Here is a 13,702-nt window from a genome sequence, read left to right as displayed (position 1 = left end):
AATTTACAGGGTTTATGGTCATGACTCTTCCTCCTAGATTTGAGATTGTGTTCTTAAAAGTGAGTAACCTTCTGTGGAAATGGACTGTGTTAACTCAGTTACATGAGCTTTTAGACTAATTACAATTTGCTACTGTGAGGTCTTGTCTGAGAGCAGTCAGAAACCCAATTTAACTGAGGATCTCAGTTTAAGGATCATGTTTTTATGAGACTGTTCAGGGCAGTGCAGTCAGTGACAGAAGGGAGCCAGCCTTGCCACAGGGGACTGAGTGCTCTGTGTCAGTACCTGGCTCAGTGCCCCCAGAGCACAGTGACCTCCTCACCCTCTGCCTATGGGATATGCCAACAGTCAGTGTCTGTTCCCTGAAGTGAGGATAGCAGGTGAGCAGTGGATTTGCTGTTAAGCACTGCTATAATCGATTACATTAATGTGCTGAATTCCTCCCAGCAGGGCTCGAGTGGCGACACAGTGACTTCTTCCCTTGTTCACCTCTCTGTTTACTGTCTTTGTAAATAAAACCAATTGTACTTGGGGTTGGGTACTGCTTTTATTTCATAAGATGCTGGGCAATAATGCCTTCTTTTCTATGTCTCTGTCTTTCATTTATAAATGCAGAAAGCAAAGTGTGCTTGGGAGAATTTGGTCTAATTTGGAGGAAGTGCCAGTGTGGCTGCCTCCCCAAAGCACACCTCAGTCTTGGAAGCTGTTCCTTCTCCTTGTTGCTGCCTCCCAGAAGGTAACTGGGGTGGCTGCTCCCTCTGTGCTGGTTGCTCCTCCCAAGGGCCCCACTTTCTGCTCTGGTAGTTAGAAGAATGTATGGATTTTCCTTCAGATTTACAGTCCATGTTTGAGCTTACTTGCTAGCTTGCATTGCAGCTGATTGACACAGTCATCTTCAGTAGTGTTCTGCACACTACAGAACTGTTGTTTTCCCACAGATTTTTTTCCTTACCTTTGCATTCCTCTGTCTGCAGGATGAGTACCCTGCAAGAACATTGTTGCTTAAATATCACCTCTTTAATCTGATGTAATTATTTAGAGGATGTTTTCATGTTTTTGATGAAATAAGATCTCTCAGTCAATACTTTGTCTGAAAGCGATATAAATATTTTATCAGAATCATGTAAATTGTGTTACACATTTTGGTAGGTTTAAGGTTGTTACTTGCCTTCCTGTGGCATTCTGTAGGGATTTAGACCTAATTTTTTTATGCCTATGAATTATTCTTGCTGTTGTATAAGGCAGTGTCAAAACCTTAAGAGTTTAGTGTACTTCTAAAGCTAAAAGTTAATAAAAAGTACTGATCATTTCTGTTATGAGGGTATTCTAATCCTCCTTGTGTCTCTGGGCAGTAGTGTAATTCCAGTGATTAGTCATAAGAAAATTACTTATATAGGACCCATACATGTTCAGTTTAGTTCATCTCTCCCTGCAGCACTGGTGGTGCTTAAAACAAAATGTTGATTTCATCAGTGGTTTGGTTTTCTTCATTTCTCATCATAAATTGACAGAATTTGCATGTTTATTCCCAGAGTACAGAAACTGCTTGCATGGATCTTCTGCTTTTGCTTTTACATAACTCAAAAATTAAAGATACATGGGGGTTTTTTTTCTCCTGATTGCTCTGTTGCTTTATTTTGGAAAAAGTATTCAATAATGCTACTTAAGCTGCAACAGGAAAAAACCAAACCAATAATGTGTGTGTATGTGTATTTTTTATTTGTTTTTTAATCTGGAGGCCAATGGAGACAGTACAGATGAATAGGCATGCACTAGGTGAGAAGTGTTATCATAGATGACATTCTCTGGAAGCTAGTAAAAAAACTGAAGCAAGAGTAACCACATATACTCATGTACACTGCTTCCTAAAGTCTTTTCTGTAGAGGTATTGCTAACAAAAATTAAGTTAAATCTTTTTATTTTCATAGAGAACCTAAGCAAAATTCTGTTTTCCTCATGTGGAAAACAAAATTGTGCTGTAGACTTGAAATAGTTTGCTTATAGTGTGGCAGGGTTTGCAGTCAGTGGGATGTATCTGGAATGGGAGTAGGAGCACTGAAGTGACATATTGAGGGTTATTGAGAAACTAGGGTTATCTCTCTCCCATCTGCCCAGTGTAAAAAAAGTGACAAACTGATTTTATCTTTGCCTCTGTCTTTCCCCCCCTTAGTCCCAGGAGCATGACAAGATTTCCAAGAGAGTTAGAAGGCATATAAGTCTTCTCAGCTTGCTGAAGTAGTCATTTTCCTCTACTGAATGAGGAAGCTGTTGGGGAGTGGTATTGAAAGTTACTCATTAACTTCTTTGCTCCGGCTTTGTAAAGCTGGCTTCCATTTCCCCCTCTGTGACTTTGATACAGGAGTTTATGGCAGACCCCCATGATTCTGGTCTGATTGAAGTGAGGAGACTCAGGTGACTAAACTTGGCTCCTTCAGTAGATGTAAGAGCTACCATTAAATCCCAGAAAGAAACAGCAGATGAGAGTGCAGATAGTACTAGAATATAAACCCTAATTTTGTCAGGGCTATAAATATTAAAATCATAGGCCTTCACCCATAAGAATGTCTTCAGAGAGGTAAAGGTGATTCAAAGCAAGAGAAAGGCAATTTGGAGAGGATATCCTATACATGGGAAAATAGAAATGGTTTTGATGAGATCTGAGGCACTGTAGAAGTTTCATCTTTCCTTCTGGAAAGTCCCTGCCTCATGAAGGTTTGTCATTTCTAATACCTCATCACAGAAATCATCTTTAGGCAAAAGCAGAATCATTTTTTCTATTAAAGCTGATTTCTGTAAATATGTCTAATAATGCCTTGCCTAAAGTAAGAAGAAATGTAACTTTTGTAACTTTATTTCTCTTAACTTTAATAAAAACAGTTTGCTTTTGCTCTACTAGCCTTTCTTTGTAGGTGTGAAAGAATATTACATCTCCTTTAAGAAAAAAATTTAACATGAGTTTCAATTCTAAACCCCACACAGCATTTTTTCATCAGCAAGTCCTCCAGGCCCAGATAAGTGACCTACAGAGTAACACTAAAGTGTGTTAAGCCTCACTTAAATAACCTGCCAGCACTTTTGAATTGAAAATGTTGATTATAAAGGTGCACTAGTCAGTAAATAGTTTGAAGAATTGACATTGACTGTTTGGCCAAAAGTTAAAAGCTGTGATAATGACCTGTGGTTTCTCAGTTCATGGATGTGCTGAACTGAAAATCTGTTAAAGATGCTTGTAGCAGCAGGAGATTCAGCGCTTTTAGAAAGTCAGACCCAATTATGCTTTCTGAAGTTGAAGTACCCAAAATTTCATTTTCTCATCTTCTCCAGATTGTACTCTCTCATTTAAGCTGGTCTCACTGCACCTGAACTTTCACTTCAGTTTTTGAAGTTAGAGGAGATACTTGAGTGTGTGTTCTTGAAGTACTTTAAGTAATTAAAAGAAATTAAGTGATTAAAATACAGTTGTCTGGTTAAGCTTCCAAAGAATATGTTCAACTGTAATGTTTACTTAACAGTGGATTTAAATATGAAACAAAAAGGAAAACCACATTTATGGCCTAAGGAAACACGCAAAATTTTCCTGATTTTACTTTGAAGGCTTCATTAAAAATAGCTTGCCATCAAGCTTCCCATTTTAAAGCTTCTGCTGTGAAATATTTAATCCTTAACATTCAACCTTTTGACTGTAGACAGTCAGCCCACCAAGGTGACAGTGGACAGAGAGACTCAACTGATGCATATTGATTCAAAAGGGGATAGTTCCTGTCATTCATAAGGAAAGAATTCTAGACTTGATCAAGGCATCTCTTGGGACAAGATTCTGTTCTGGTGCCTGTAAATCATAAAAGCACAACTTCTATGAAACTTTCCATGTGATGTTGCAGGAGAGAAGAAACGGTGTTAAATAGTTTTGGATATTTTCCAGATTATGTATATATTTGTTGCTATACTATTGCTTCATATTCTATCAGAATGTAAATTATTTAACAGATGGATGTAGTTATTAGAAGATCTTGAAGTGTGAATATTCCAAGGTGTAGACTTGCTCTTAGACTCACAGTGGGCTAGATCTATGCTAGAAGTCTTCTAGTAAAGTAGGATATGTTTATATGCATGCCAGAAGTCCTCTTCTAGTGGTATCACGGAAACCCTCAATTGTAAATTTGATTTTAGTGAGAGCCCAATAAGGGCAATGTAAGGCACAGGCTCTTGCCAGTATGAACTGTGTCTGTGCTTGGTAGGAGCTGGCAGCAGGGCTCTCTTCTGTGGTTATACTGCTAAATATTTTTCAGGTCTAGAAGATTTTCAGCATCCATTGAAGAAATACATAGACCTCTTTAAGGTGAAATATACAGAAGATGGTAAAAAGAAAAACAGGTGAGCATAGCTATTTGGTAGGAATGTGCCAGGTATATATTGTTGATCTCAAAGTGAATAATATTTCTGTATGGTAATAGTTTGTTTTGGTAACTTAATTTCTACTGTACTCAGCTTATTTAACCCACTAGCTATGGTGCTTTAAAATGAAGCACAGTGTAAGAAGGATTGAACACTCTTACTGGAATCCCTCTTTATCTATAGGTAGGTATATGATTATTTATCTTGAGGGATCTTGTATTTTGTTCCTAAGTATTGTATTTTCAGTATTTTATTTGAGAAGATGCAATTATGCTATCTATATAATAAGGAAAGTTGTTAAATCTAAGTATTAGGTAGTGAAGGGTTAAAAATCTATGGTCCTAATAATGTAGAGAAATGCTGACACAAGTTCTTCAGTTCTTTTCCTGACAGAACACCCATCTTTAATTTGCTCCTCTCTTTAGCCATATAACATTGTACATCTGTCCTTGAAAACAGCTCCTGCAGCATGAGCGTAGCCAGTGGAGTCAATTTAGCAAAGGTTGCTGTCTGTGTCCTAGCAGTGCAGGCAGACAGCCTGGAGCTATGACTTATAATCAACTGAACAGGTATATGAATAATTACTAAAGATAGAAGCCTCTGTTAATTGCTGGGTTTAATCCTGTTCTCATAAATTGCTACAGAATCACCCCCTCTAGCATTAACCATCACCCTCCTCCTAGCATTAACATGACAAAATGAGTATTTTTCTCAGATTGTAAGTAATCTAGTAGATTTGGGAACTCTTTTAGCTTTAAGATTCTTGCTAGTGTTTAAGCACACCAATACTCTCTGAGAGTCCTTTATGTCCACTTGGAAGCTTTGAGGCCTTCAAGTATTTGGAGTTGACTGAGAGCTGAGTTTGCCAGTTCCTGAAAGCAAAAACTGATGTTAAGCTGTTGTTTCTCTTAAAATTATTGTCTGCTAAGAGGTTTCTTTAACTCTGAGCAAAGCCACTTTCTTTTCAGACCATTCCATTTTTTCTTCAATCACTCTGTTTCATTATCAAAATGGAGAAATCTATAAAGAATGCCTCTCTCCCTCTAGTTCTATCCTGCTGCTAATACAGTAATCCTCAGTAAGTGGGAAAAATTAAGGGATGCTCTTAGAAATTGATTAGAGTACGAGGGAAGAGTGACAGTGACTGCATTTGGTCTTCACCAAGAGCATTTTGCCTTATTAGGTTACTTAGCAAGCTAAACTGTACTTCATCTCAGAGTCCTCTAAAAATAGCTCTGTATGGCTTTCTGGCACATTGATATAAAAAGTGTATGATGATGGTACATGGGGTTGTTTAAATACAAAGCTAGAAGCACGAGCTGGCCTCCAAATGATGAATGTCTTTGTATTTCAGAATGGAAGCTTTCCAAGACAGTGATGCATAGCCACCAATTTGTAACTTTTCTTTTAATTTGTAACTTTGAACCTTTATCTATTGGATTATTATGTAACCCCTCATATGTTTGATATGGCATCGTAAAATATCTGAATGCACTTTCAGTGGTTTTCTACACTCCACAATTGATTTGAAGAAAGTGACATTTCACACCAGTGACAAAGCTGGTGTTGCTTTCATAGTTTTTAAAAATAAACAGATAAGTAAAAATGCAAAAGCACTGCATCTCAACTTTCTCATTTGAATGCTCTCACAGTTCACTCACAACACAGAGAAAAAGTTCTGTTATGAACTTTCCTGTGTATAGAATGTAAATTGTGAGGGTAATGAAGGACATATCTTCTCTTTGCATCTTTTCTTACTGCATTTATGTCCCACTCAGGAGGTTTCTATCACATTCCTTCTCACAACTGATACCTTCCATATATTAGTGGACTGGTTTTAAAAAGTAATAATAAAAAGGATATAAGCAAATAGCCTAGATTTCCCCTCAAACCCATTTTTGGAGTAGAGGCAGCTGGGTGAAATGGGACCAAGTGGGGTCCCCCTGCAGAGAGGAAGACAGCTCCCATGGAGCCAGAAAAGCAGAGCAGCAGCTCCTCACACCACACTACTTTGATGGGGCTGGGTATGAAGTGTCAACTGGATATGAAGGCTTGGAAGGAAAAGATAAAGGAAAATAGTCACTGGGATTGCCTATTCATGGAGGGCTTATTCTTTTGAAATCTTAATGAGGAATACTCATACAATTTATATTCCTGGAAAATAATTGTGAAGAGTCAAAACAGTTCAGTCTGGATTTACCATGCCAAGAAGTGTTCAGGTGCCGTAGCAGGGCTTCCACTTTTCAAGCTTCAGTTTCATTTACTCTTTTGCATCCCATTACTTCTACATTGCCTCACAAGCTGCTGTTCCAATAGTTTTCTTCTTTCAGAGACCTGATTAAGTTGCTGTCTTCAGAGCTGCCTTCTTATTCCCTTGCACAATTAATCAGGGAGAGAGAAAGCTTAGCTCTAATTAACCCACAGCTTGCCAGAGGTGGGGCTTCTGCTACATGCTCAGTAAAACCAAATATTTTTAGGAAGAATATATTCTTAACTATCTTGAAAAGCAGCAGAAAAAATGTTTTATTGAAGTACATACTAAAACTTTCTTAGAGAGGTAGTAGTCCTCATTACATTTGAAAATCTTGCTTTATTATAACAAAGTTTTTAGTACTTTGCAGAACATATGAATGCCGAAAGATTTGTTTGAAATCTAAAGAACGGTTCATCAGATATTCCCTCAAAGTGGTAGAAGGCTAAAAATGTCTAAACTACATGAGGACAATCAAGCAATTTGCAAGATGTGGTATAGAGATATTTTATCAAAACTTAGTGAAAAATCAGGATGTTTTAGAAATCCACTTGATCATGCTGAAAAAATGTATGTTGAATGGAAAGGGCTTCAGTTAATTTTGATTTCTTTCTGATTCACTAGAGATGTCATGAGCTCCAGCCCAGGTATCAAGAGGCACTGAAAGCCATTTGTGCCATGCTTCAGTTTACCAAGAAATTCCACCAGAAGCATCCAAAAGTTAGAAAAACAATGAAACTCCCTCATCATGAAAAGCAGATTTTAAAACATGCATTAGCCTTTGTAGCAAATAGATACATTAAAATACGGGCAGAGCATCACGGGTGGGGTATGTTGCATCTGTCTTTAAAATTGCCTGATGAACAAGTGAGGGGGAAGCTGCAGTGGCTCTGCTGTGTGTGACATAGAGCTGGGGACAACTCTGAGCTGATGCCATCACTGCAGTGATACCTTAGGTCTGTGAAGCTTCTCTTCTGACTGCCACACTACATCACATCACTACAGATGTGATTTTTCCTTCATGTACTTTGCTCTTGATTTCTGTGTGCTTTGGTTACTTTTGCTTTGCAGTTTTCCATAGAAGTAAAGCTGTGAAGAGAACCAAAGATATAAACATAATGAATGGCTTCTCTGTGTATTTCTGAGTGGTTTTTTGCACTGTAATTTTATAGAGCATCTTGTTTTCTGCACATGGTAAAGACGTTAAATCAAAAGAAAGAATGAAGAAAATAGAGATTAGAAAATTGCAACGTTATTAGATGGACTTAAGGTAGATCTCCCTTTCCAAATATTTTGGTAATTGAAGAGGTGTTCATCAGAGTGCCTAAAAGTCTCTCCTGAGTCTTTGCAGAGGCTTGAAGGAGTATTGTTTTGTAATGGGGTAGCAAGAACATGAGCATGTCTAGGGTCTTGAAAGTTAATAGGGCATAAGGGCTTTCAGAAGATTTTGAGTGTTTTGGTCCAATTGCTGTGTGCATCCAAAACAGCATTTGGGGTTTCCAGGTTCGGATCAGAGTTAACTAAATGTTAACTAAAACATTTAGTTACCAAGGGCTACAGGCAAACAGTGGTCATGGGCAGCAGGGAAAAAAAGCAGATGCTGTGTTACTACCTTTTGTAACTTCCCTACCTTTGTTTTATAAAGCCTAATGCAGAAGGCCAAAGGGTATGTACCTTACTCATAGAATTCTTTACAGTGTAGTAATCTCTTACTTAACAAGGATAGGACTCAATCATGTGAAAGGGTGTTTTCTTACTGTGCTTTTAAATACTGGGTTTTTCTTCCACACCTCTTTTTGGAAGGAGTTTATTTGATTATGTAAAAATGGGTTATGCATGAAAGACACTTGATGCAGAGTCAAAGGATTTTAATTTTTGTTTTTTTCAAGTACATGATTGTTTTTTTACTGGGATGCAGCCCTTAGATTTATAAGAGCTTCAGCTGATTCAACCTACTGTGAAACATCAGGAAAAATCGACAAGGCCACTGATCCATGTATTCTGTGTGTTTCAACTATGTAATTGTAAGCCTTCTAAAGAGTTTTTTGAATCCCTTAAATCAATAGTAAAATATATACATATCCAGGGAACTAATTCTTAGGCAAATAACCTGCTCTAGACAAATATTGTAAGGAACTACCCTGCTGTGTTCAGCAGTGCAGCAAAACTGGGATGAATAAAGATTGGCCCCTGAGATAAACCTTTAAATCTTTGGTCATAGAAAATTTGCATTGCTAAAGGATTATATTATGACTCAGTGGGCAATAACTGCTATTACAGCTACTTGAAGAGATTTTCCTTACCCATTTATGCTTTCTTTCCCTGTTCTTTTCTCAGCATACCTCTCACAATGATGTTACAGTAGAACATGATGCTGTTCCTCCTGTACAGTTTTCTTGACACTAAAGTATCCAAACAGGTGATTTGTTCTCCACCCCTCTGCAGCCTCTCCTTCTTTTGCTGTTGGTGGTCTGCGTTTTTATTACAGGTGTTGATCTATTTGATCAAGTTTTTGCAATATCACCAAAGAGGGGCAAGGCAGGAGAGAAGTGAGAATTACGCCCAAAGGCTGCCTCACTTGAAGCAGTTGAAGATAAGCATCATGCTGTTTGTGTTGAGCAATCAAAGGCACCTGAACATATGAATGTGTTCACATCATTACCTCGTTCACCATTAAAAATTGGTGTTCCATGGGCAGTCTGCAACTTAAGGACGGGCTTCTGACTTATTAAAAATACACTCTTCAGAGAGGTGTCTTGGCATGGAGAGAGTACTGCAAAGAGCAGTACCATAAGAACATGGTTTGCTTCTGTGCCATGCAGTGACTGACAGGACTGAGATTTGGGAAGTTTGTCGGTGATATTGCTGTGCATTGACATTGTACGCTGAACAGACAAACATTGCCTCCTACTTTGAGATTAACAGGACTTCTCTGAAAATCTTCCAACTATTCCCCTTAATCAGCTAGAGGTGGTCCAAGTAAGGGTCTCCTCTTTTCCCCCCTGCAGAACTCAAACTCGTGTCTCCCCTTCCCTGTGGGGCTGAGCGGGGACAACAGCCAGCAGCAGGCACACCCCCAGACACTGAGATCCCTGGGCCCTCAACAGAGCCCCACAAAGCACAGCCAAAGAGCCTGCTCTCCCACCCCTACATAAAAAAGGTGCTTCCCAGTAATGACCTGCTTCTCCCAGTAGCATGTGTCTTCAGTGAGTTGTGTTAATAGTTATCATTGCCTGAGATAACCTTCCTTGTGATGTAATTTGACATACTGCTGTCAGAGGGGCTTAAACATAGTAATCTTTAAAAATTATTGGGAATTTGCCCTAGAGAAAAAACTGTTATGATTAATTTCTATAAATGATAAACCACTCCTCCTTCAAAATACTGCATGCTATGAAGTGTGATTTAATCCATTTGACTACAGAGCCTGATGCTTCTGACAACTGTGACTCAAATGTCATCACAGAAAGTGATATTTCAAGTGGCAGGGTGGGATTAGAAACCTGCTGAAGATTTGTCAAAGGAGAAGTAAGTACATAATTTTTAGATAAGTGATTTGTCTACTCTAAACCACTTCCTCTGAAAGACAGGCAGCTTTAAAAGAGAAACTTACACTAGAAAGAGCAATTTAATTGCACAGAGATACTACTTATGATGGTAGGTAGAGAAAAAAACATAGGATACTGGGGAATGTGTTTTTTATACAGAAAAAATAAAATTGCTTTTCACCCTCAGAAAATAACTTAATCATGGCTTGTATGAGGAAGGAGCCAGTCTCAGTATCTGGGACCTCATAACCACCTGATACATTCTTGTTGCTGCTTTGTGTTCTTTCAAAATACAACAAAACATCGTGATAACTTATGAATTGTGTGAAAACTCTGTAAATGCAGTAAAACCTGAAACAAGTACAGAAATGTTCATTCAATCAAGACTTCATGTAGCTTTAGTGCAATTATCAATTTCATTCACATCCACCAAGTCTGAACTCTCTGAGAGTCCCCTAAAATTTGTGCTTCCTATACCTGTTCTGCCAGTCTAGCAGTATAATTTACACCTCCTTAACGATCTGTCCACTCTGAAAGGCAATGAAAAAATTGTATAAGGTTCTGTACTTTTCTTCCATGTGACTGAATCTGAAATTTGACCAACTGCAATGGAAACTACATTTTGTGTAAGAGTTTGTTCCAGCAGCCCTGCGGGTCCATCAGCATCTGTGAGGACCCAGCTGAAGGCTTGCCCAGGCTGTACAGACTCTGGACACTGGCCTAGCACTGAGTCCTGCACCACCTGTAGCAGCTGTGTTGCTGTGAAGTGTTCCTTCAGCCACACTTGAGCAACTCTGAGACTGCACAAAGTGTGGAGGGTTTGGTTTGCGGTTCTGCTTGGTCTGATGGCCGTGGAGAGAAAGCAAGAGCCCTGTCTGACAGGCTGACCTTGAGCCTCCTACATTAGGAGTGCAAGTTAAGTGAGAGCACACATTACTCTTACCTGTTTGCACTGGATTCCCTGGGGTGGGGGTGGGGGGAAAGAACATGAAATCTGACAATGCTTTTTTGTGGAATCATTTTTCAGAGAAGAGCTGCTCTTTGATATCTGTGATAGTTTGCTGCTCCGATCTGTCATGTTGCCAACTCTCTGCTAAGGTGTTTGGGAAGCACAGTTAAGTGACGGTTAGCATGGCAAAGGAAGCTGGGGCCATTTTTTCACTGAAAGGAATTTTGCTGGAGTAACAATATTTTTTCAAGTCCTCCTGTTTCTATTGTTTGTATTTTGTTTATTTCTCGTTGGAACCTGCCGGCTGTTTCACTGCCAGGGGGCCGGGTGCGCCTTTAAGAGGTGGAGGTGCCTTTGTGCAGGTTGTGCGGGGAAGGAAGTGGCTCTGCACCGCGGAGGGTGGCAGGAAAAGGCTGGTGCTCGGCTGGCCACAACTTAAACTGCCAGTTTTCCCTTTGAGAGGCAGCAAAGAATTCTCACATTAGCTTCCTGGGGGTTGATTGTTTGTTGCCTTTTTTTTTTTCCCTTCGGCGCTGTCAGCTGAAACGCTGACCGCCGCAGGCACAGCTGGACATGTTTAAACTCTTCCATGGGCAGCCCAGAACTGGCAGTGGCGTGGGAAGGGGTGTTGTCTTGGGAGCAGTGTGCGGCCGGCAAAGGTGAAGACCTGAACTCGCAAACGCAGCCCAAGGCACCTGTCCGGGCCGGGCGGTCACGCAGGTGACAGCGAATCCGGTGGCAGCCCCAGCCCACCCCGCCTGCCTCAGTTTCCCCTGGCGGCGGAGGGACGGCGCCCGTCGCTCCGCCAGCGGGAGGGCTGGGGCGCCCTGGGGCCCGCAGCCGGCGCCGCCGTTCCCGAGACCTTCCCCGCCGGCCCTCCCGGGCCCGGCCCGGCCCGCCGGTACCTCCTGGCCGCCGGTACCTCCTGCCCGGCGCGGGGCGGCGGCCGGTCCGGAAGGAAACTCCCGGCCGCGGGGGCCGCCCGCCCCGGGCGCTGCTCCGCCGCCGAGGCTGCCCTGGACGCTAATTAGCATGACTAGTTTGATGGATTTAGTCAACAGCATTCAGCAAACAGGGTAGGGGGGAAGCGAGGGTACGAGATTTCCCAAATCTCAAGACTTTTCAGCCCCGGTGCCCTTAATGGTTTGTTACGCGGGCTCGAACAAGTGTTGCTTCCAATTAATTGATTGGAGGGATTTATTTTAGTATTTTGACTGGGTGCCAGAGACAGAGGCTTTGTCCTAGCGTTTTAAGCACCACCCCTCCTTGCAAGTTTGAAATGTGAGCTGCCTGGGTGGTTTTTTTTTTCCTCCTCTTTCTCTCTCTTCCTTCTGGCAAAGTGGCTGTGGCTGTGTGTGTGTGTGTGTGCGTGTGCGCGTGTGTGCACGAGAATGAGAGAAGGACATACCTCTCTGTGTAATGGGAAAGCAAGACATGGATCACTAGAGACAGAAAAGAGAACCATCAATATCAGTAACATGCAGCTGAGGTGAGATTTTTCTGAGTGTTTGATTTTCTTAAAACCCTTTCGGAAGATTTACAGCAGCCTTCTGCCATGCTGTATGCCGAAGACGTACTCCTAAGCAATGTCATAGGGATGCTTACATGTCTATCGCCGTTTTAGGTCTGTTCGCGTACGTGTGAAGTTTTAAAGCTTAACCTGATTCTCTTTATTGTCTCTAGAGGGTTGTAGCTTGAGCACAAATAGCCTGTTGGCAAGTACGGCATGAGCCCATTAGCAAGACTCCATCTGTGATTGGTTTTGCCTGGAAACCGGGAGACAAGCAATGAATAATTGATGCGTGTTGTGCAGTAGCTGGACAGGCAAAGAGGAGAGAGAGAGAGGGAGAAACAGAGCAGGGTGCCCTCAGAGGGGGAGAGCGAACAAGCTTGAAAATAGCTACTGGCTGCCTTGTGCTGAGATGAAGGCAACCTCGGCTGTCTTTGTTCTGCACTGGCTGGTTTCTGCCTAGAAGTGTTTGCAGACATATGTGGCCTCTCTGCAGCAGCAGAGGCAGGCGCGCAGAGGAGGGGCGGCAGAGGAAGCCCGGGCTGGTGAATGGGATGTAACTCGGGGGTAAGTTGGTTCCGGGGGGGCGGCGGCCGTGCGTGCGGGAGCGGGGCCGTGTGCCGGAGCGCGTTCGCCCCAGGAGAGCCTGTGACCGTGTGCATTCCCGTGTGTGTGTGTGCGGGAGCGGGTGCATTGTGGGAGCGGCGGCGCGGGGCTGGCAGCGATGGCAGCGGGCTCTGCCCTGCCCTGCCCCGCGCCCGGCCCGCCGCTGCTGCGCGGGGCTCCCACCGCCCGCAGCCTGCGGCTCAGCCCGCGGCGCTCGGCTACACGCTTGCTGGCTGCATCTGCAGTCACAGCACCAAAAGGCAACACCGATTATCAGTGGCCTTCCCTGCAACTTTAGCCTGTCTGGCACTGTCAGAACGTGACAAGCTGTTCTGCAAACAGCAGTGACAATACTGCTGCCACCATTTCATTTTTGCTGTCTTTATAAAGACCTTGGATGCAGGACTCACACCTGTGGCGAGTGCTTTCATAGAAGATCTCAA

General features: G+C 42.0%; 1 protein-coding gene across 7 annotated transcripts in view; it reads left to right on the top strand.

Annotated features, from left to right (window-relative positions):
- Positions 1 to 13,702, top strand: part of ZMIZ1 (zinc finger MIZ-type containing 1) — a 335,745-nt gene that overhangs the window by 232,271 nt on the left and 89,772 nt on the right. For 2 of the 7 annotated variants that reach the window (XM_084210763.1, XM_084210762.1), the window contains exon 1: positions 12,505 to 12,632. The exons of the other annotated variants lie outside the window; for them this stretch is intronic. The gene's annotated coding sequence lies outside the window, so the exon portion shown is untranslated. Of the gene's footprint in view, positions 1 to 12,504; positions 12,633 to 13,702 lie in introns of those variants that run through there. 7 annotated transcript variants of the gene reach the window in all.

This window comes from Fringilla coelebs (assembly GCF_963513975.1).
Source record: "Fringilla coelebs genome assembly, chromosome: 8".
NCBI classification, from domain to species: domain Eukaryota; kingdom Metazoa; phylum Chordata; class Aves; order Passeriformes; family Fringillidae; genus Fringilla; species Fringilla coelebs.
Note: the sequence above shows the minus strand (reverse complement) of the source record. Positions and strands in the feature narration are given on the sequence as shown.